General features: G+C 35.4%; 2 long non-coding RNA genes and 2 pseudogenes across 2 annotated transcripts; 3 read left to right on the top strand and 1 right to left on the bottom strand.

Moving 5' to 3' along the window:
* Window positions 1-2,912: 2,912 nt before the first annotated feature.
* LOC110672882 (uncharacterized) lies at window positions 2,913-4,946 on the top strand (annotated as a pseudogene).
* Window positions 4,947-5,372: 426 nt separating this feature from the next.
* Window positions 5,373-20,371, bottom strand: LOC110672896 (disease resistance protein RPM1-like; annotated as a pseudogene).
* On the top strand, window positions 7,120-7,929 carry LOC131172644 (uncharacterized). Its single transcript, XR_009143213.1, has 2 exons — window positions 7,120-7,150; window positions 7,273-7,929. It is a non-coding gene; the product is annotated as an uncharacterized LOC131172644 (long non-coding RNA).
* Window positions 15,420-16,944, top strand: LOC131172643 (uncharacterized). Its single transcript, XR_009143212.1, has 2 exons — window positions 15,420-16,577; window positions 16,700-16,944. It is a non-coding gene; the product is annotated as an uncharacterized LOC131172643 (long non-coding RNA).
* Window positions 20,372-23,972: the final 3,601 nt, after the last annotated feature.

The raw sequence follows: 23,972 nt of genomic DNA on the forward strand, positions 1-23,972 counted from the left end.
CAATCCTGAATGTGAAAGCATGCTTCGTGCTTTGTCACAAAGTGTTTCGTTCATGCATTCTGCAATACCATTCTATTGTGGTGTTCTTGTATAAGTGCGATGTTTCACTATACCTTCATTGCTACAAAATGCATCGAACTCACGATTACAAAATTCCAACCCATTATCAGTTCTAAGACGCTTGACCTTTTTCTTTGTCTTTTTCTTAATCATCGTCTTCCACTTTACAAATGTTGAAAATGCCTCATCTTTTGTTTTTAGAAAATACACCCACACCATCCGAGAGTAGTCATCAATCAAGGTGATGAAGTCCCTGGCATCGCTCTTGGAAGGAATTCTATTAGGACCCCATAGATCTGAGTGGATATAATCCACCATTCCTCTAGTCTTGCACACTGCCTTTTTATTGAAATTCACCCTGGTCTGTTTGATAAACATACAGTGTTCACAAAAGTCCATAGATTCTGTTTTCTGCTCGTCCAACAAATCCCACTTGCTTAACACAGATAATCCTCTTTCACTCATATGACCAAGACACATATGCCACAATTGAGTTTGATTCTGATTATTGCTTTCGGATGCTACTGCAGCTTCCCCTCAAACTGTACTGCCTTGAAGAAAATACAATCCTGAAACCAAACTGCTCTTTATGAGTACCATAGAGCACTTGCACACCTTGAGAACTCCATTCTCTGCATGGTATCTGAATCCATGAGAGTCAAGTATCCCAGGAGAAATCAAGTTCCTCTTTAGTCCTGCAACATGCCAACACTCTATAGTTCTGATAACGCCATCAAACATCCTCAATCTAATGTTATCAATTCCTTCAACAGATAATGCACGATCATTGCCTAGAAACACCTTGCCACTCATCTGTTTGTAAGTGACAAATCAGTTTATGCGTGGATACTTATAACACATGTTATAAGTAGCACCAATATCAAGAATCCATAAATTTTGTCCATGATTTGAACTCACGGATAAAATTTATCCAGCACTGTCATAACCATCAGAATCAATAAAACTATCAACTACATTCGCAGAACTTTTTGGTTACTTTCCCTTTTTATTTTTCAACTTGAGACAGTCTCTCCTGTAGTGACCTTGCTCCCCGCACTCAAAACAGTTGGCCTTTTTCATTCTTGACTTAGATATGCTGGAAGAACCCTCCCTTGAATGTGCTCTTCCCTTGCTCACCAAACCTTCACCCTCAAATCTTTCTCTATTATCTGGAAATTTATTTTTCAACTCCTTCGATTTTAGAGAATTACTAACATCATCTAGTGAAATACTATCTTTCCCATACAACAGAGTATCAACAAAAGTTTCATCGGAGGGTGGCAAAGAACATAACACAATAAAGGCTTGATCCTCACTATTAATCTCAATATCAATATTCTTCAGGTCCATAATGATTGAATTGAATTCATCCATATGTTCTTTAATGGGCGTACCTTCACTCATTCTCAGATTATAAAGCCTTTTCTTCAGATACAGGCGACTGGTTAGTGATTTGGCAGAGTACAACTCCTCTAATTTATTCCATGCCGCAGATGCTGAGCTTTCACCAGTAATCTCGTATAGGACATTATCAGTTACGCTCATGAAAATCGTACTTAGGAGAGATCAGCCTTCTCTGCCTCTTTCATACCTTCTGGAAAGTTATCTTCGATTGCCTTTCATAGACCTTGTAGGATCAAGGAAGATTTAATTTTAATCTTCCATAGACTAAAACTTGATCCACCATCAAACTTCTCCATCTTATACTTCGTTGAAGATGACGCCATCTGTAAACCCTATGTTTTGTATGCAAAGCTTTGATACTAGTTTGTTATAACAAGCACGCAAATCTAAGGCGCACACACAAATCGTACAATTACACAGTATTGAAAAGAGAAGAAGAATAACACAGTATTTAACGTGGTTCAACTATAAGGTCTACGTCCACGGGCAAGACAAGAGAAAAAATTCCACTATGATGAAAAGAGCAAGATACGATCAATCAGAACTCTCAAATCCTAACCCCAGTGTATTTCCTAAATATCTCACAACTCTTCCGCAAATGGTAGAATATTACAATATTTAAGGGTAGAATATTACAATATTTATACTGGTCCATGAAAAACATATCCGAAATTCAAAGCCAAAAAAATAACAATGTCCAATCTCATAGATCAAAAAGATAATGAAGGGAACACACCTCTCCATCAGCTTGCTGCTCTTTGGTTTAACTGTACGACTCTGACAAGGCATCCCTTTGTTTGACAAGAATGCTGCTAGTAAGGAGAGCTTGACTGCTCTGGACATTGTTTTGGCCACAAATGACATTGTGAAAGCTAGTTTAACAAAGGGATTACAGCGGAGACCTCGCATATTAACCATTTTGTCCACGTCATACCAAAAAACTAGTTCGGCTGACCAGTCTTTTTCGTTCTCCTTATATTCAGTCATAACATATTTTAGTTGACGCCCGACCTTCATCTTGGATTGATTCAACCTTCTATTGTGTCGGATTGGATCCCCAATCAGCTAGAGATCACTTTGGATTTTATAGCATACTATACCATATAGTTACCATATAATGGTAAAAATATTTGACAATTAATTAATCATGTTGCTGGGAGGTCCAGTAAAAAATTTGAAAAAGGCTGGATGTAAACGAAGTCGTCGAAATAAGATTAACCAAGAAGACAACTCAAAGAGAATAGAAAGAGTTGAGGGCTTCATTACTGGACTCAGGAAAGCCAAACAATCCCACCTGACGGTAGCAACGCTAAATGCAACAGTAACTTTCGCAGCCGGATTCACAATGCCTGGTGGATTCATTTCTGACAATGGGACTGCGGTATAATATATATATATATATATATATATATATATATATATATATATATATATATATAAAGGTAAGCAGCATTTCTAGCGTTTCTTATATCAGATGGATTTGCACTTGCCCGATTGAATGAAGTAAATTTGATCAGTGGTTCGATCATTTCCCCTATCCAAGTCCCAATAAACTGTGGTAAACTCTCTTCAAACTAACTGTTTTGTTTGTAGACATGCTTTGTTTAGTTGGGTTTTGTTTCTGAATATGATTCTTTTAACTTCGATGAGTTTAAAATTGTGGGAATATAAAGGATTTCCATTGGGTTTATATCTGTTCATGGAGGTTGAAATTGCGGACATGAATAAAGTTTACTTTTTAGTTCTTGTTTTTGTCTATTAGGTTAGTTTGCGATTTCGCTAAAGACAGCCAATTCAAGCCTAAATTAGATCAAGATGAAGACCAATTAATTGAATGGTCCAAATTGATGAGTAGGTGAGCAAAAGTTATCCAATTTGCTTTCCTTTTGTTTATTTGCTCGCTCCACGAAGTTTTTTTTTTTTGAAGCTTATGTTTATGCAGGTAACCTCAGCTTGTTTCTTTGATCAATCCTTTTCGAGTGTTCGCTGGAGATGATGATGCTTAGCTCCCAGTTGAACTAGCTTTTCCAGCACATGGTTAAATGTGGAATAGTTAATTAGGTTTTTTATACTTTCTGGGCCATGGACGTTTGATACTTGTTTACTAATCATGGGCATCATTTTCTATGTCTGATAGCAGAGAGAAGGCCACTAAAGCCAGTTGTTCCAGGTTGTTTATTATCTTAAAAATGAAGAAAGAAGAAGTGGATCGGTGCCAGAGTCAGGAATGGTACCCAAAATTCAAGTCTGTATCTATCAGAACTATTACTCATAGGCTTCCAGAATCGTTTGTTGAGTACCTCCTTGATGATTCAGGGCCCTTTATCCCCCCCATTTCTGTCTCTAATGAAGATGCTTTACCAAATAGAATTCATAATCCTATAGATGAAGGGGATTATCAAGTGTCAGAAGGGTCTGAGATGAAGCAGAGCAACCTATGTCACCCCATCTTTCCCAGAACTTGAATTGAAGATTAAGGAATCGATTGAAATCCTTGGAGGTGCAGTTTTTCCTAAGCTGAACTGGAGTACCCAAAAGATTCTGCTTGGATTAGCACATCTGGTACACTGCACTGCACTTCGTTCAGTGAGATTGTGCTATTGCTGCGGTCATCTGACTCATTGGTCCATGATCTGTGCCATGCATACGATTCATGCAGTGAAAAAACCTTGTCCCCCTAGTTTCTTCCTTGCACACCTCAAGTGGTATTCCTCTTTGTTGCCCTAGATGGAATTCCGTTCCTTTGTTTGGGGTCATCACCGAGTTGGAATCTCAAAGCGTAATTTTTATCCCGTTCTCCTTGAGAGCAAAATAATCTTCAATCACTGATTGAGGATTTTTTTTTATTATTATTATTGATAACGTGAGGCTGAATTTTGAGTCAGAGAATTACACATTTGATATTTACGTCACTAAGGATGACCATGTTAAAATTCTGGATTTTAATCCTTGGGGAGCATTTACACTTCCACTGCTTTTTACTAGGGAGGAATTAGAGCAGAATGTGAGAGAAGGAACAGTGTAGACTTCAGATTCAGGGAGTGATTGGGATCAGTTCTTGAAGAAAGTTCATGCAGAGTTAAAGCAACAAGGAATCGCTCCTACAGATGGATCTGATGCTTGAAGATTTTGGAGGTATTTTTACTTTTTCGGTTGATTAAGGCTGTCATGCAGTTCTTCTCAAACCTGGTTTCATATTCCTCTTGCAACAGGAAATTAGTTGTGTTTGGACTAGATTTGAATGTAGAAATTGATAGGATATTAATATTGGCAAATGGCAAGCGTATTGAATTGATGAAATCCTTTGAAAAAATATTTGGATATGGCTAGCCAATAGTTAATTTTTATGCTAGGGACAAATGATGCAATAACAATGGCATCTAGGGAATTTTGTGGCCTAAGCAGATACCAAAATGCATCTTCATTTGGCTTGACAGATTAGTAAGAGAACTGAGTAATATTCAGATGAGCAAATTGTACAGGAAAATGGCAAAAAGATCACCAGTTAACATGTGCTTATTCAACTTCCAAAACAAAATTTTTGGTTTTATAGTCTTTTATCATTATTACTTGGGTATAACCAAACAACTTTGCTCGTTGGCTCAATAATGTTTATGAACATATTTATTATTTGAGTTTTTTTATATGGTTTATTTAATATTTTGATATTAACTTAATAATACATAAATCCAAATATATAAGAGCACACTAGAACTCTCGCACTTACACACACAGAACTCTCTCAAAAATATCAATACTCTAGTTTCAGAAAGAAAAGAGCTTCTTTTATAGCAGCACACTAGAACATCCCAAAAAATGAAAAGTTCTAAGGTGGACAAGCTTAGGAAGCCAAGAAGCTGCAGGGTTTAAAATATGACAGGAAGCCTCACCCATAGAAGCATTAAAACTCAAGCTAATTTAAACTTTAAAGAATCCAAAATGGGCAGAAGAATTTGAGTTGAATCATCAGAAAGAATCATGTCTTGAAGTTGTTGAATTTCCACATTTAGCTTTTTCTTGATTTCCCGATTCTCTGAAACAGTTGCACGTTGTTGTTTCAAATCTTGGTAAAGTCCTCCCAATTTTGAACCAACAACTTTCAAATCTTCACGAGCTTTGGCTAGTTGATTCTCTAAATCAACAATCTAAGCTTTCAATAAGTCACGATCGGAGCGACATTCTTTAATCTGAGAAGCATAAGCCTTAGTACCTTCCTCACCTTGTGAAATTTGAAGTTCAATTTGCTCCAACTCTTGGCTTTTTGTATCTACTGATGATCTGCGCTCACTTTGTCTATTCAAATACTGCCGAGTCCTTTGCAAGGCTGAAGCTTCATCAGCGGAAAGGGAAAGACTAGCTGATGCTGCGATCAATGAAGAAATTGCTTCTTCAACTTGTGCTAAATCAGAAGGGTTAGCCATTAGAGTGATTCCTTGCTTTAAACCAGACATAACAATGTTCAATGCTTGCAAAAGGGAAGGACTAGACGATGATGCCAGCTTCCAAGAGTTCCCTTTAGGACCATCAACATTCAAGATATGATCTATAAAAGCATCTATTGCCGCATCTTCGTTCATTACCTAAGGAACAGAAAGATAAGTCAGTTTGAAATTTCAACAAGCCAAGGTAAAAAGTGATCATCATCATACCTGACTCAAGCTTGCTGTTGCTTCCGATTCTGTGAAAATTGATGGGAAAGGTTCGGAATGAGATGCTGGTGGTCCAGTTTTGGTAGGAATCATCGAAGGGGGAATTGCAGATGAACCTGCTGAATCTAATATATATAGGTTTATAACATCAGACAGGTCAGTCGAGGAAAAGTTTAATATGGCAACAAGTTACCTTGGTCAATGGTCTCCACCCCAATTGATGCTGAAACAGCGGAAGCAGGACTTGAAGCAGCAAGATTTGTAGCAACTGGGAGAGTAGATGTGATCTCGTGTGCGATAGGGAGAGTAGATGTGATCTCCTGAGTAGAGGAAACTTCAACCGGAACACTACTGGTCGACAACTGTGAGGACTGCTTAGATTGAGGACCATCTTTTCTGAATATCTCTAAAGAGAAGACATCCCATTTACCATTATTCCAGTAGGTGTAGAAGTAGACCTCCGGTACCTCTGCAATCTTTAGATAATCTCCATCATTTCGGTCGGGATGTAGTGTCACGATTAAATTTACGGGCATATTTATAAATTCCAATACTCTTAGGTGAGTAAGATGTTCAATGCCTGATGGAACCCTCTGCAACAGACCGCAGTTTTGGACAACTAGCTTTTGCAGAAAAGGCATTGCACCTGGCTCAATAATGATCTCTCTGAGTCTATCTAATTTGTTCAGACCCAAAAACTTAAGGCTTCGGAATCCTTTAGCTCGAAAGTGCAATAGCTCTCCATAAAAAACTTGCACAAACTCAACATGTACTAAACTGGGCAAATGTTGAAGAGATAGAAGCGGATCACCACTTTGCCAGCTCCATTTCAAAACTACCTTTTCCAAATTGTCAAGTGAAGAAATCCGGTCAGTTAGTCTCTCTAAACGTCCTTTCAAATATAGTCGTTGAAGAAATCGAGGAGGAGAAGATATATGCCCCAAATCGATGAACTCACTTTCCGTGGTTGATACAACAGATAATGCACGAAGGTTGGTCAGCTTTTTGATGCATGCATTTTATATCATCATTTAGGAGTAATTTTTGCACATAATTTACCCTTATTCATAGCTATTATTTTAGATATTAGTATATATTTAGTCAATTTTACAATTTTCACATTTCTTAGTTTAATTTTTGGAATTTATTTGTTTTGTAGGTTAAATCTGGAGAAATTTGATGTATTTTGATCAGAGTAGCCATTTGGAGGAGATTAAAATCGAATTGCAAAAAAATTTTGAAGTTGAGAAAAAAAAAATGGCCGAGAGCGACACAACCCGCGACACAACTTACTCGGCTTATGTCGTTTTTACTGGAAAATAATTGACGTGGCATTTCCGTTACTCCAGCCTTTTTACCTCACTTTTTCTAGATCCTTCCCCCTTTTACCCATTCTAGAACAATCCCTTAGCCTATATAAAGACCCATTTTATCACTTTCTTGGGATATAGAGAGCATAGAGAGCATAGAGAGCAAGGGAGGTATTTTTAGAAAGATAGAAAGAGAGCAAGGGAGGCATTTTTAGAAAGATAGAAAGAGGGAAAGGGAGGAGCATCTTCTGCATCTTCTTCCAGCAGCAGCAAGGATCAAGTTTCTGCACTTTTCTGCAGAGATCCTGCTGCAAATTTGCTGGGTTTTTCTACCCCTTTTAGCTTACATTTCCATTATTTCTTCATTTCTTCATTTGGGTTTGTCTTTAAACAATGATTTGTGAGTAGTTGATTGAGATTCTAGAGATGGGTTTGTAAATATTGATTTGTTTTGTGGTTTTGAACTGATTTAGCCATTTAAATGAAGATTGTTATATTTTGATTTATTGCTTGTGTGCTTATTTCCTTGCTTGATGAATGGGCCCTCATTAAGTTAAGTTTTAATCCTTAATAGATGGACTGAAAAGTGAATATTGGGGATGGATAATCTTGCAATAAACTTTATTTTCTTGGTGTTAGAAATAAGCTAAGAAGATTAAGGGGAACTTTCCAAAAATCAATTAGAGCATTAATTGGGTTTTTGTTAGATTTGAAATACCGTGAAAACAGGGTTTGATTTAATGAAAACCAATTTTGAGATGCTTGAAAAAGGTTTCAAAAATTTAAGAATTGATTTCCCTCAAAATTGCAATTCTCATGTGTTTGGCTAAATTAGGGAAAAACCACATGCAAACAATATTGAAAATCCAATCTCTAGAATCAATTTATTTTTCATTGAAATTAGATATAAATCCTCCAAACCTCATAAATAGCAATTTAAATTTAAATCCAATTTAAATCCAATTTCTATAATCACTTTATTTTTATTTTTATTGAATTTAGATTTAATTTCTCTCAATTTCATAAATAGATATTTCAAATTAATTTTTGGGTAATCTAGTTTAATTAATTTTAGTTAATTGATTGATCTAGTTTTAATTCCTCAAATACCAATTTTAATTCCAAATTTCATTTTACATCTTTAATTTTTGTCTTAATTTTAATTTTTAGATTTTATTTTTAATATCTTTTAATTTTTGTCATTCTAATTTGCTTATACTTTTATTTCCAATTTAAGCACAATTCCCTGTGGGATCGATATCAATTTTTAAAACTATACTACTGTGAACCGTGCACTTGCGGACACCGTATCAAGTTTTTGGCGCCGTTGCCGGGGAATTGTTTGTTTTTAAGTTGGATTTTAATTGTTTTAAGCTAATTAGAATTTTTATTTTCTTTTATTTTCACTATTGTTCCTTGTGTTTTTCAGGTACTTTTCTTGTTTATGAGACGATCGAAAAGCACAAGTGATACTGAATTGTTGTTCAACCAGAATTGAAAAATTCTTGAGCCAACAAAAAGGAGTACAAGAGAAGAAAAGAAGCAGAAAAAGAAGAACAACAAATATTTGAGCAAGAGGAGACAATAGAAAATATGGAGAATCAAAATAGAGCTATTGGTGGAAACAATGGAGCAAATGAGCAAAACGGGCAAAATGCTGTGGTTAATCAAAATGATCCTCAAAGAAGATCCATGTTAGACTATGCTTTTCCTAGATGTTCTGATGTGAGAGATAATGCACCTATTATTGGAGCTAATCAATTTGAATTAAAATCGGTCTTATTCAAATGGTTCGAATTCACAATTTGGAGGTAGCCCACTTGAAAATCCTCATTCTCATTTGAAGAAATTTTTGATGATATGTGGTACACAAAGACAACCTGAGTTTCGATGAAGTTATTCTACTCACATTATTTCCATTTTCTCTTGGGATTCAAAGATTGGAGTGGTATGACTCACTCCCACAAGCTATTATAGCTACTTGGGAGCAAATTATCTCAAGCTTTTCTATCTCAATTTTTCCCACATGGGAAAACTACTCATTTGTGGAATTTGATGGTAGCTTTTAAACCAAGAGATTATGAAACTTTGTATGAATCTTGGATGAGATTTAAGGAGCTTGAAAGGCAATGTCCTCATCATGAAATACCCAAATGGATGATTGTTGAATTTCTACACGAGTTACTCCACCATAAGAAACACAATTGATTCACAAGCTTGAGGAGATTTAATGAGAATGACAAGTGAAGAATGCTATGATCTATTAGAGAAGATTGCTCATAATACCCATTTATGGGGAAATCCTAGAGCACTTGAGCCAAAGAAAGCTGGGATCTATGAACTTGACTCAGTTAACTACATGAATGCAAAATTTGATCAGTTGACTCAGATTCTTAGTGATTTTTGCACAAAGGCAACAACCTCAACTCCTACAAATATGCAACCAGTTGCCTTCACAAATGGAACTCAAAGTTTTGGAGTTGATTATTCTTCTTATGGTGATGATTATTTGCAAGAGCAAGCTGCTTATGCAGGAGGTTATCAACAAAACCTATGGGAAATTCTTATTCTAATATGAACAACTCAACATGGAGACCACAAGCAACTTTTGCTCAACAAGGCCAAAGCTCAAATTATGCTCATAACCAGCAGCTTATGCAGTGAGAACAAGCCTCAATTTCAGCCTCAATTTCAGCCCACAAGGCAGCCACCACTGGATATCAAGCAAGAGCACAACAATCCCTTCCATCCCATGAACCGAAGCCATCCTTGGAGAACATGATGGAGAAATTTTTTGCTGAACAAAGCAAGATGAATAGCAAATTGGAGGAAGAAATGCAACACATGAGACAAACCATGGATCAATTACAAGTCCACAACCGCATGTTGGAGACTCAATTGGCGCAACAAGCAAGCTCATCAGGAAGCAATTCCTATGGGAAACTACCTAGCCAACCACAAAACCCTCATGAACAATGTAAGTTGGTGACCTTGAGAAGTGGTACGAAAGTAGGTCAAGAGAGGGAAAACAAGAGAGAAGAAAAAGAAAGCACAAAAGAAGAAAATTCAATGAGAGCAAGAAAAATGAAAAAGAAGAAGAAAGCAAAAGTGAGCAAGATGAGGGAGAGAAACCATACATCCCACCTGAACCTTACAAACCCACCCTTCCCTACCCTCAAAGATTCATCAAGCACAAACTAGACAAGCAATTTGGCAAGTTCCTTGAAGTTCTAAAAATTGTATATCAATGTGCCATTCATCGAGGCACTATCCCAAATGCCGAAGTTATGCCAAGTTTTTGAAGGAGATTCTTTCCAACAAGAGAAGGCTAGAAGATTATGACACCATCAATTTGGGAGAGCAATGCAAAGGCTATAATCCGTAAGAAGTTACCTCCCAAACTCAAAGATCCGGTGTGTTTTCCATTCCTTGTCATATTGGTGATAATGTGTGGCAAATGCCTTATGTGACCTTGGAGCTAGTGTCACCTAATGCCTCTTTCAATATATGAAAAATTGAATATGGGAGAGTTGAAGCCCACAAACATGTATCTCTCATTGGTCGACTGCTCAATTAAGTATCCTAAGGCATTCTTGAAAATGTGCCTATCAAGGTTGGAAAATTTTACATTCCTGGACTTTGTCATTTTGGATATGGAAGAAGACACAAAAGTTCCTATCTTATTGGGAAGACCCTTTTTGGCAACAAATGGTGCATTAATTGATGTAAAGGGTGAGCAATTGACACTTAGAGTGGGAGATGATCAAATGATATTCAACATCAATCCAGCCATGAAAAGAAAACATGAAGAAGTTGAGTCTTGTTTATGGTAGACATTATTGATGAGATTGTTCAAGAGCATTTCAGAAAAGCTATCCACAAGACCCACTTGAAAATTGCTTAGTCCATGGTGGGAGCATTCATGATGATAACATGGCTATTTTTGCCCAAAACAAGGAAAGCTCTCCACCACATCCTCAAGCCACAATTTATCAACTTGAATGAGTGCAAAATTTGGAGATCAAACCACCATCATTAAAGGTAGAGGATGCCCCAAAGGTAGATCTTAAACCTCTTCCTTCCAACCTCGTATGCTTTTCTTGGACCCAATGAAACATATCCTGTTATAATTAATGCATGTTTGACTAATATTGAGAATGACAAATTGTTGAGAGTATTGAGAGAATATAGAAGAGTTTTGGGTTATGCAATTGATGATATAAAAGGAATTAGTCCAACAGTTTGTATGCATAGGATTTTCCTTGAGCCAAATAGTAAACCTTCCATTGAACATCAAAGAAGATTGAATCCTACAATGAAGGATGTTGTGAAAATGGAAATCCTAAAATTACTAGTCTGGAATTATTTACCCTATTTCCGATAAAGGAGTGGGTTAGTCCTGTGCATGTTGTACCAAAGAAAGGTGGGGTGACAGTTGTTAAAAATGAAAATAATGAATTGATACCCACTAGAATCACATAAAGTTGGAGAATGTGCATAGACTATAGGAAGTTGAACAATGCCACAAGAAAAGACCATTTTCCTCTTCCTTTTATGGATCAAATGTTAGAGAGATTAGCCAACCATTCATACTGAAGATACTTAGAGGGATCTTCTGGTTTCTTACAAATTCCAATACATCTCGATGACCAAGAAAAACTACCTTTACATGTCCCTATGGCACCTTTGCATATCGAAGGATGCCATTCGGATTGTGTAATGCGCCCGCACATTTCAAAGGTGCATGATGGCTATTTTTTCTGATTTTATTGAAGAAATTATGGAGGTCTTCATGGATGACTTTTCAAAGATATGGTACTATTTTTGATTGATGGTTGACTTATTTGTCTATAATCTTGCATTGATGTGCTGATAATTATTTGGTGTTTAATTGGGAGAATTGCCAGTTTTTGGTCGAAGAGGGAATCGCTTTAGGCATTTAATCTCAAAAAGGGGAATTGAAGTGGATAGAGCCAAAATAGAAATTATTGAAAAAATGCCCACTCCAACCACTTTCAAAGGAGTGCGGATTTTCCTTGGACATGCTGTGTTTTACCGACGATTTATTCAGGATTTTTCTAAACTTGCTAAACCCTAAAAAAATCTATTGAAAAAAGATGTAAAATTTGATTTTAATCAACATTGTAAGGTTGCTTTTGCAGGTTAAAGACGGCATTAACAATGACTCCTATCATGCAACCCCATTGGACTTTGCCATTCAAATTATGTGTGATGCAAGTGAGTTTGCTGTTGAGCCGCCCTGGCCAAATAAAAGATAGAAAACCTTATGCCATTTACTATGCAAGCCGAACCCTTGATGAAGCTCAAGTCAATTACGCCACAACTGAAAAGGAGTTCCTTGCGGTAGTATTTGCACTCAATAAATTTCGTTCTTATTTGGTCAACTCAAAGGTAATTGTTTTCACTGATCATGCACCAATAAAGTACTAAATGATCAAGAAAGAAGCTAAATCTAGGTTGATTAGATGGATTTTATTACTTCAAGAATTTGATTTGGAAATAAGAGATAAAAAGGGTGTTGAGAATGTGGTGGCTGATCACCTTTCTAGGATAAAAACTGAAAATAAAGATGATGAAATTGTGCCAATTGATGAATTTTTCATGAATGAGCAGTTGTATGTGTTGAATTCTGCACTTCCATGGTTTGCTGATATTGTGAATTTCTTGTCTTGTGGTGTCTTGCCACCTGATTTATCTTGGCAGCAAAAGAAAAGATTCTTGCATGATGTTAAATTTTATTCTTGGGAAGAACCGCTTTTGTTTAGGAGATGCAATGATGGAATAATTAGAAGATGTATACCGAGGTAGAAATACATGATGTTATTTACCATTGTCATTCCTCTGAATATGGTGGTCATTTTAGTGTCTCAAAAACTGTTGAAAAGGTCTTAACATCAGGTTTCTATTGGCCTAAAATGTTTAAACATGTGAGAGACTTTGTAAGCAGGTGTGATAGGTGCCAAAGGGTAGGCAACATTTCCAAGAGAGATGAGATGCCTCAACAGTCTATATTAGAAGTTGAATTATTTGATGTGTGGGGAATTGATTTCATGGGGCCATTTCCATCTTCATATGGGAATAAATATATCTTGGTAGGGGTGGACTATGTATCTAAATGGGTAGAAGCTATAGCTACACCTACCAATGATGCAAAAGTTGTGGTAAAATTTCAAAAATTTGTTTTGACTGTGTTTGGTGCCCCACGTGCCATAATCAGTGATGGTGGTAGCCATTTTTGCAACCACCAATTTGAAAAGTTGATGAGAAAATATGGGGTAAAGCATAGGATTGCCACACCATATCACCCTCAAACAAATGGCCAAGTAGAAATCACAAATAGAGAAATCAAGCAAATCTTGGAGAAAATCACAATAAGTCCGTAAAAGATTGGTCCCTTAAATTAGATGACACTCTTTGGGCATATAGAACAGCATTTAAAACCCCATAGGAACTACACCTTATAAGTTAGTTTTTGGGAAATCATGCCATTTGCCCGTAGAATTAGAACACAAAGCTTATTGGGCCATTAGAGCAATCAATTTTGATTTGCAAGTCATGGACATAAAAGACTTTTTCAACTTGATGAATTAGAAGAATTGAGACTTGATGCTTATGAAAATGCTAGGATCTATAAAGAAAGAACTAAAAAATGGCATGATAAGCATATCAAGAAAAAGGACTTAAAAGAAGGAGATTTGGTTCTCTTATTCAATTCAAGGTTAAAATTTTTCCAGAAAATTAAAATCAAGGTGGTCAGTCCATTCAAAATTGTGAAAGTTTTACCTCATGGTGTCAGTGGAAATTTTTGGTGAAAAATCTGTAATTTCAAGATAAATGGACAAAGGTTGAGGCATTATTTAGCGGTGAGCCAATTGAGAAGATAGCAACTTGCTATCTTTCTCATTCTCCATAACATTTTGAGTAAGTATGGTCAAGCTAAAGACCTAAACTTAGCATTTTTGTGCATAACTCCCAATTTTTCTTTCATTTGTTTTAAGTTTTTTTTTATATACTCCGTATTCAGAATTTAACATTGTTCTAATTTTCTTGTGCAGATGGGATACAATGCATTGCAAGCAAATGAGCATATAAAAAAAAAAAAAAAAAAAAAAAAAAAAAAATTTAATATGTTTAATTTAATTGGTTAATTAGTTGATTTTTTGAAGTTATTTTGGTTGTGTTGTTTTTTTTTTAATTTAACCATTTACTTATTCAGTTTTTTTTTGTTCCTCATAAAATACATTTTTCTTTTATATTTTTAGTACATTGCTCACTTGCTTTTATGTGCTACTGATTTACACTTGATGGCTATATTTTTGAGCTTAACTTCCTATTCTAAATTTTTAGATTAATCGATTTAATTAATGGATTCCATTGCACTGCTTTTGCAATGAGTGCAGAATTGTCCAAATTTTATCTAATTAAATTGGTCGCACTTCAATGAGGTAACAATTCTCATCTCACTTGTGTCATCAACACAAGTTGTGCTATCGCTTATGCAACAGGTAATAATTCTTTATGCACATATGATCTACCCATTTTCTCGCACATTATCCCATTCCATGCACTCTTCTAACATTGAGGACAATGTTCATTCCGAGTATGGGGAGAGGGTAAATTTTTGCAAAAATTATTTTTCCTTTTTCATTTGCATATAGTGACACATTCATTACTACGTATATACACTTGCATATAGCCTCATATACTTAGTTACGCATACTTAGTTGCAATTAGGTTGACTATACATTTACACTCATGAATATCATTCACTCATTTAAAATTTTTGAATTTTTAAACCATCTTTGAATTCCATAAGCCACTTATTCAAGCAATCCAAATTGCCTTTAGATGGTTAGTGGAATGAAAGTTCCACTGGTACAAAGTCTTAAGCATTATTCTTTCTCTTACTTAATAGCTGAAAATTAATATATCAATTTAGGTATGCAAGTGCTAGTTAGTTATTTTGAGTTTTGAGTGTCCGGATAAGCCTTTAAGGAAGAAAATGGTCATTGTCGTCTCACCATTCCTAGAACAAGCATCTTAGATCTTTCAAAGCGAAATTTTTAACTTGCATTTGATAAGAATATGATTTAGGCATTCCTTTATATTTTAAACCTCACATTTAGCCTTAACCTACCTCAATTTCATTTTAACCCTTGCAAACCCCCTTGAACCTTAATCTCCTAATTTCTTTGGAACCCAAATCATTTACCTAGCCATTAAACCTAAACACTACCACCTATCTATGAGAATAGTATTTTAGCAATTAAGTGCATAAAAAAATGATAATGATATAAAAAAATAATAATAATAATAATAATAAAATAATTAAAAAAAAAAAAATCTCGGAGGATTGAAACATCTTGAAAAGTGCTAGAGTAATTGTCAAAAGTTGAAAAGGTCACCAAAATATCCCAAAGGTAATTTTGGGTGTGACATGAAATAGAGACACATACAAAATCAAAATAAAATAAAATAAAATAAGCATAAAAAAATAGTCCCTTTGTATAATCATTGTGATAGCACTTGAGATTCATTGTGAATTTCTTTCCTCTTGATATAAAAAAAAAAAAAAAAATATTGGATGCACTTTGAGTTTCATGATTAATATTATTCTCATATTTTGTTTACCTTATTCCCTTTCTTTGTTAACCACAATTTTACCCTATTAGACCCCATTACAACCCTTAAAAAGACCTAATGATTCTTTGAAAAATGCTTGTTACATTAGTAGAGTTAGATCTTTTATGCTTGCATATGGGTTTGGCAATATAATCTTCCATACATTACTCACCATCTATTTGAGACACATTGGCTATCTATTTCATTTAGGTTTGTTTTGGCACAATTGACTCTTGTAGTTGGTTGGTATTTGTTGCTTGGGTTGATTGGTTAATTCTTAGCTATTCTGTAATAGTTGAGAGTGCTTGCTTCATTCTTTGTGCTTTTGCTGGTGGGAATTTGGAATGTTGGTGGCTAGAGGTAAGTTGGTGGTTTGGATTAGTGAATTTTGTGTTTTCAAAGACTGATTCTATTCCCTTCCAAATGAGTTTTAATGAAATTTTGCTTGAGGACAAGCAAGAGTTTGAGTATGGGGGAATTTGATGCATGCATTTTATATCATCATTTAGGAGTAATTTTTGCACATAATTTACCCTTATTCATAGCTATTATTTTAGATATTAGTATATATTTAGTCAATTTTACAATTTTCACATTTCTTAGTTTAATTTTTGGAATTTATTTGTTTTGTAGGTTAAATCTGGAGAAATTTGATGTATTTTGATCAGAGTAGCCATTTGGAGGAGATTAAAATCGAATTGCAAAAAAAAATTTTGAAGTTGAGAAAAAAAATGGCCGAGAGCGACACAACCCGCGACACAACTGACTCGGCTTATGTCGTTTTTACTGGAAAATTTTTTGACGTGGCATTTCCGTTACTCCAGCCTTTTTACCTCACTTTTTCTAGATCCTTCCCCCTTTTACCCATTCTAGAACAATCCCTTAGCCTATATAAAGACCCATTTTATCACTTTCTTGGGATATAGAGAGCATAGAGAGCATAGAGAGCATAGAGAGCAAGGGAGGCATTTTTAGAAAGATAGAAAGAGAGCAAGGGAGGCATTTTTAGAAAGATAGAAAGAGGGAAAGGGAGGAGTATCTTCAGATCTTCTTCCAAAGAAAAGAAGGATCAAGTTTCTGCACTTTTCTGCAGAGATCCTCACTGCAAATTTGCTGGTTTTTCTACCCCTTTAGCTTACATTTCCATTATTTCTTCATTTCTTCATTTGGGTTTGTCTTTAAACAATGATTTGTGAGTAGTTGATTGAGATTCTAGAGATGGGTTTGTAAATATTGATTTGTTTTGTGGTTTTGAACTGATTTAGCCATTTAAATGAAGATTGTTATATTTTGATTTATTGCTTGTGTGCTTATTTCCTTGCTTGATGAATGGGCCCTCATTAAGTTAAGTTTTAATCCTTAATAGATGGACTGAAAAGTGAATATTGGGGATGGATAATCTTGCAATAAACTTTATTTTCTTGGTGTTAGAAATAAGCTAAGAGGATTAAGGGGACTTTCCAAAATCAATTAGAGCATTAATTGGGTTTTTGTTAGATTTGAAATACCGTGAAAACAGGGTTTGATTTAATGAAAACCAATTTTGAGATGCTTGAAAAAGGTTTCAAAAATTTAAGAATTGATTTCACTCAAAATTGCAATTCTCATGTGTTTGGCTAAATTAGTGAAAAACCACATGCAAACAATATTGAAAATCCAATCTCTAGAATCAATTTATTTTTCATTGAAATTAGATATAAATCCTCCAAACCTCATAAATAGCAATTTAAATTTAAATCCAATTTAAATCCAATTTCTATAATCACTTTATTTTTATTTTTATTGAATTTAGATTTAATTTCTCTCAATTTCATAAATAGATATTTCAAATTAATTTTTTGGGTAATCTAGTTTAATTAATTTTAGTTAATTGATTGATCTAGTTTTAATTCCTCAAATACCAATTTTAATTCCAAATTTCATTTTACATCTTTAATTTTTGTCTTAATTTTAATTTTTAGATTTTATTTTTAATATCTTTTAATTTTTGTCATTCTAATTTGCTTATACTTTTATTTACAATTTAAGCACAATTCCCTGTGGGATCGATATCAATTTTTAAAACTATACTACTGTGACCCGTGCACTTGCGGACACCGTATCACTTTTCAATGGAAGGACTTCCATCTTCTCTCCTAAAATTCACAATGCCCACTCTTCTCAGCTTACTTAGTTTTCCTAGTTCTCTCATCAAGTCTTGATTTGCCTCTAAGAAGCAAAGTTTTTGGAGGGACTGTAGACCTCTTATATGAGTTGGTAGCTTAAAGCCGATTGTTTGCTTGGTTTCCATCTGATCAGCAAACTTTGTCTCGTAGCGATACACAAGTATATGGCGAAGTTTTTGGAGCTTCAGAATTGTATTTGGCAATTCTATGACTCCAGAATTCTTTAGATCTAAGGTTTCCAGGTACTGCATATTGCCAACAGAGCTTGGGATGTAATTCACCTCGGTATTTCTCAAACTTAGATACTTTAAAAGCAAGATGTTAGTAACTTCATTTGGAAAATCCTCCAAATGCGTGCCACCCAGTTCTAACACGTTGAGCATTCTTAAATTGCTAGGAGAAAGATCAAATAATGGAGATTCAGGTAAAATATCTAGCCCCGAGAACACAAGCAATGAACGAAGTCCTGAGGCAGAAGTAAACTGACTTATTCGTTGTATTCTTGTCCTGGCATTCTGTATGGAAAGGCGGCGAACTCTTTCAGGCAACATCATGCTTTCTTCTTTTGCTATTGCTGCAAAGCCCTGATCTTTTGCCATGGAAATGATAATCTCATGCAGAAGGCCTTGGATACGGCATTTTTTGACCCGACCATCGCTGGCAGCCTCTACAACTTGGACCAAGCTTCTTTCTATGAGCACGTTCAGGTAAACTTCTGCAACTTCCTCTAAAATCCTTCCTTCTGTTTCGACAACGAATCCTTCTGCAATCCACAATCGAGTAAGTCTCCTATGCTCAATCGGGTAGCCTTCAGGAAAGATGCTGAAGTAGAGCAAACAACATTTGAGATAGTATGGCAAATTATAGTAACTGAGTGACAGGACTTTCTTCATACTCCCGAGACTGTTGTTGGCTTGTATTTCAGCACTGAGGCTTCTGTAAATCATGTCCCATTCATCTATCCTAGTGTTGTCCCTTGTTGTCAGAACACCACTGATTGCTATAATTGCAAGTGGCAGTCCCTCACACCTACCCAGGATTTGTTGTGATACATTCTCCAGATGTGGAGGACAAGAGTTGCTCCGAAATGTCTTCCTGCAAAACAAAGTCCAAGCCTCTTCTGAAGATAATGGATTCAAAGGGTAGACTTTATCAGGAGATTCAATGGAGGAATTTTTGGCAACTTCACTTCTGCGTGTCGTAAGCAATATTCGGCTCCTTCTTTGTTGTTTGGAAATGCATGTTTAAAAGTATTCCAGGCATCATTGTTCCACACATCATCCAAGACCATAAGGTACCTTCTTTGTTGAAGAAATTTATTTATTTCCACCCTTAGCTCATGGTCGCTCATGGTGTCAATTCCTTCAGGACTTGGCTCCCTGAGCACATGGTAGAGTTGTTGGACGATGTCTTTTAGGAGGTCCCCTGTCTTGAAATATTGAGTAAGAACAATCCAAGCACAAAACATAAAGTGTTTCTTAACTTCTGAATTCTCGTATACTAGTTTCACCAATGTGGTTTTACCCACACCTGCCATTCCAACCACTGAAACCACTTCAAGTTCTGATTTACTTTCAAGAAGCCACCCAATAAGCCGCCTTTTAGGCATTTCAATGCCCACTAAATTGGCTTCTTCTAGTGGAAGAGCATCCTGTTGTACAGCCAGGTCCTCTCCACCTCTGTAATTGACTTCTCGCCATCTTGAATTGATGTGGGTAAATGAACTACGTGCTTTAGAGATGTCTTCTACTCTGATCTTGATTTCTCTTATTCTGGTTATGATGTCTCTCATTGTTGAAGCAATTTGATGACGAGCTTTCAAAGATATAATGAAGTCGGAAGTTTTATTAAGACAAACACAGAAGCCATGCCCATGATCATGTGCAAGATGCAGCTTGAAATCATCAAGAACATCTTCCATCTCATAAGCCACATCTCTCAAGTTCTTCACCCACACTTTTAACAACGGGTCAATCTCCTCCTCCTCCATTGACTCTGCATCTCTTAAAACGGCTAACGAGAACTGTAACTCATCCCTGATGTACTTAGCGTCTCCCCGAACCCCAAACAAGAGATCGTTCTGATCTGTTAGAATTTCTGAGAGCTTCATCAGTAGAAAGGTTACTGAACCTTCTAACATTGTTTATCTCAACTGGAATTTGCTTTGGCCTTCGTACCAAATAAAATGGTTTGGGATTGTGAAGGGGTTTTACAAGAACATTGAAAATCAGTGAAGAATGAATACAGAACAGGTTTCTTTCAAGGTTCCAAATAGTAGGGGATGTTGTTCGTGCAGAAACTGTAATGAATTCAAATACCAGATTTGTAATAGAGATGTATATAATTATTTTTGGAGATCCCATTTATAAGTTTAAATTTTTAAGTTGAGTGATTTTTTAATATGTATCAGAGCCTCTTAAACTCTAAGGTCTAGGATTCGAATATGGCCACTTCCATTCATGAGAGCCTGTCCTTAACAAGGACGACTCTAAAATTAGAACCCTGACATTGTAAATAAAGTCAATTAAGAGAAACTTAATGTATATATAATAATAAATATTTAGTGTTACTTGAGGGAAATACTAACTAAAACCCATCATTTTAAAATTCTCCGAAAATGTCATTTGTAATAAAAAAAAAAATATCTCCAAAAATATAGATGCCGCTGACAATTTCTTCATTGACCTAGAGTTCTTAACTGATTTTGGTGGTTATGATAAAAAAAATAAAATCATTCTGTTCATACCAAGTGTTTGGTCAAAAGGAAAAAAAAATCACCACTAGGCCATCAATGATATCATCTGATGGTGATACAAAATGGCTAATTCCTGAAGTAGCTATCTTTTTGCTTTGAAAAAATATTTAGCCGGTAATTAGATTAATAATTCGAATTATCTCAATAATAATACAGATTATAATATACTAATAAAATGATTATTCCCTTTTGCATAAACTATAATTTTTTAAAAATGAAAAAGATTTAGATTCCTCATATACGATAGGGGTTGTAACAACCCCGTTGTATAGCCTAGTATATTTCACTGTTCTGGTGACCGGTGTCGGTCCGGACAATTAATGGGATTAGGGCCACACTTAAGACAATTTGAGAAGCCATAAACACAAATAATTAGTAATGTTTAATTAGTTAACTATAAATAAGAAAAACAGAACATAAGAGGTTAAACGAGCCGAGAGTCGCAGCGATAAGTGACCTCCTCGGGAACGACTGCGAAGTCATTTTAAACTCAAATTTCGAACCGTAAAAAGTGACGCTGCGGTCCTTAGGACCCTTATGAACACAGTGGAAAAGAGAAAATCATGAAAAAGAACTGTTAAGCTACCAAATAATTAGGTCGTGAGCCTAAGATATATTGGATTATTTGCAAACCGGGATGAACCGGAGAGGGGCAATTTGGTCAATTGACCCCGAGAGCTAACTCCTGACCTAACTGTCAAATAAAATCGGAGAAAAGAAAATTTCGGAATTGAGAATTAAATTAAAGAACTAATAGAAAAAAAAATAAATAGAAAAAAAGAAAAGGAAAGAGGTTGGAAAAGTCAAAGGGATGACATCATGTATGATGTCATAAAGGTTTAATTTAATTATTTTATTAATTTGGGAATTTTGGTCTTCAAAAAGGGATAAAGATGAAGAAAATAAAAGAAAAACAAAAATCACTTCTTCTTCCATGTTGTGCCGCCCCACCTTCTCCCTCTCTTCTCCATGAAAATTTCTTCCATTAAGCTTACACTTAAGCTTAATTTGCTCCACTTAATCTTCATAAATCCCATAAAAACCTTGTTAGACCTTGCAATCTCAACTTAAGCACAAGAAAGAAAGAAGAAAGAAGGAGAGAAATTGGAGAATTGGCATTGAAGTTGAGGTTAGTATGCTAACTTACTATTCTTCCATTCAAATGCATGTTTAAGTAATTAAGTGAGCTTAGAACTTGATTTAAATGAAACAAATATGGGGGAAGAATTAAACTGAATTTTCGGGCAGCTTGAGAGGAGTATGGTTTGCATGAATATGATGCAATTGAATGAGTTTAGAAACCTTACTTAGTTAAATGATTAACATTAAAATCATTAGAAGTAGTTAAATGCATGAAAGTGATGAGTTAGGGTTTTGAATGCTAAGGTTTGTGAACCAAATTTGGAGAAATGCATAAATGATATCTTTGACCAATTGTGGATTGAAAAATGGTCAATAATGACCAAAAGAGATGTGTGGGAATTGTTGGAATGAGAACCAAATTCGTAGGTCCAATGGTCATGCTACTAGCAGCATGACCAAACCCACTTTGAAGGACCAAAACTCAAATTTTACAAGTCCAATTGATATGTCACCAATTGGGGATGAAAATAGACATAAAATAGCACAATTTTCATTAAGGAACCATGGCCAAAAACTGACCAAAACTCTGGTGAAACAATTAACCAAAGTGAAATGAGAGCAAGCTGCCACTGCACCAAACTGACCAAATGAACAGTAACTGTTCATTTGGTCATAACTCGAGCTAGGTAGGTCAAATTGACCTGAAATTTTAACCGTAATTAGATAAGATATAGATCTAAAATTTTCATGAAGAACGTCACCCCAAATTATGTCACTAACCTAGTCAGATTATTGAGCAAAGTTGACTTATCAAACCTGCAACTCTACAGAATTACCATTGAGCAGTAATGTTTGAAGGGCTATAACTCTCTCTAGAAAACTCGGATTTAGGCGATTCTTGAACCGATGGAAACATAAGACATAGTAGAACATTTCATATGAAGAAAGTTAGACCAAATTATGGACTTAACTTGATCAAATTACTGAGCAAAGTTGGATCAAAAATCTGCCAGCATAAAAATTGCAGCATGAACAGTGCATGTGAACAGTAATTTTATTTTGGCCATAACTTGAGCTACAAAACTCCGATTGGGGTGATCCAAAAATGAAAATACACTTAAGACAATAAGGAACATTTTCTATGAAGGAAGTTTTGTTAAATTCCAACAGTAGATCGACCAATGGAATAGTGCAACTTCGGAGAACCAAAACCGAAAATTAGCAATTTTGCCAAAATGACCTAAGCTTTAAACAAATGACCAAAACCAACAAGTTTGGTGATCAAAATGTGGTATGTGGGTGAAGTTGGAGTTCCCATACCTATTAAGCCTTAGAAAGTCAATAATTTGACTTGAATAGTGCAGTGAATAGTAACCCGAAACACAAAAATTTCGAAAACGTCGAATTTAACACGTGAGAGCTAGGTAAATGTGAAGTTAAGTTTATTTTGGATTTATTTTAAGTTTTAGTACTGAAACATTGGAAAATTTCGTGTTTCAGTGGAAAAGAATACTGGGACAGAACCCGAGGAGTCGAGTCAAGGCCAACAGGCGACTCGTTTGAGGTTTGTGCACAACGTATACTTTTATAATCATCTTTTGCATATTGTTTTGAATAATGTGAAATATTGGATTATGGCATTCTTATGATGTTTGATTTAAATTGTGAAAGTTATTATGTATATTTGAAATGACAATGTTTAGCAAATTGTTAAGATAAGTTTTGAAACCACAGTGTCATGACCATATATTTGAACACCTCACTAGCACGACTAGTGGGGGTAATTAGTTTCAAATTTTGATTCCTTCTCTGGAGAAGTGTTGAGGTGTGCCAGTAGAAGAGGATGTGAATGGATATCCATATATTTGAGCTAGCTAGCCTTGTGATATGATTTCTCTTTAGC

This window comes from Hevea brasiliensis, chromosome 14 (assembly GCF_030052815.1).
Source record: "Hevea brasiliensis isolate MT/VB/25A 57/8 chromosome 14, ASM3005281v1, whole genome shotgun sequence".
Taxonomy (NCBI): domain Eukaryota; kingdom Viridiplantae; phylum Streptophyta; class Magnoliopsida; order Malpighiales; family Euphorbiaceae; genus Hevea; species Hevea brasiliensis.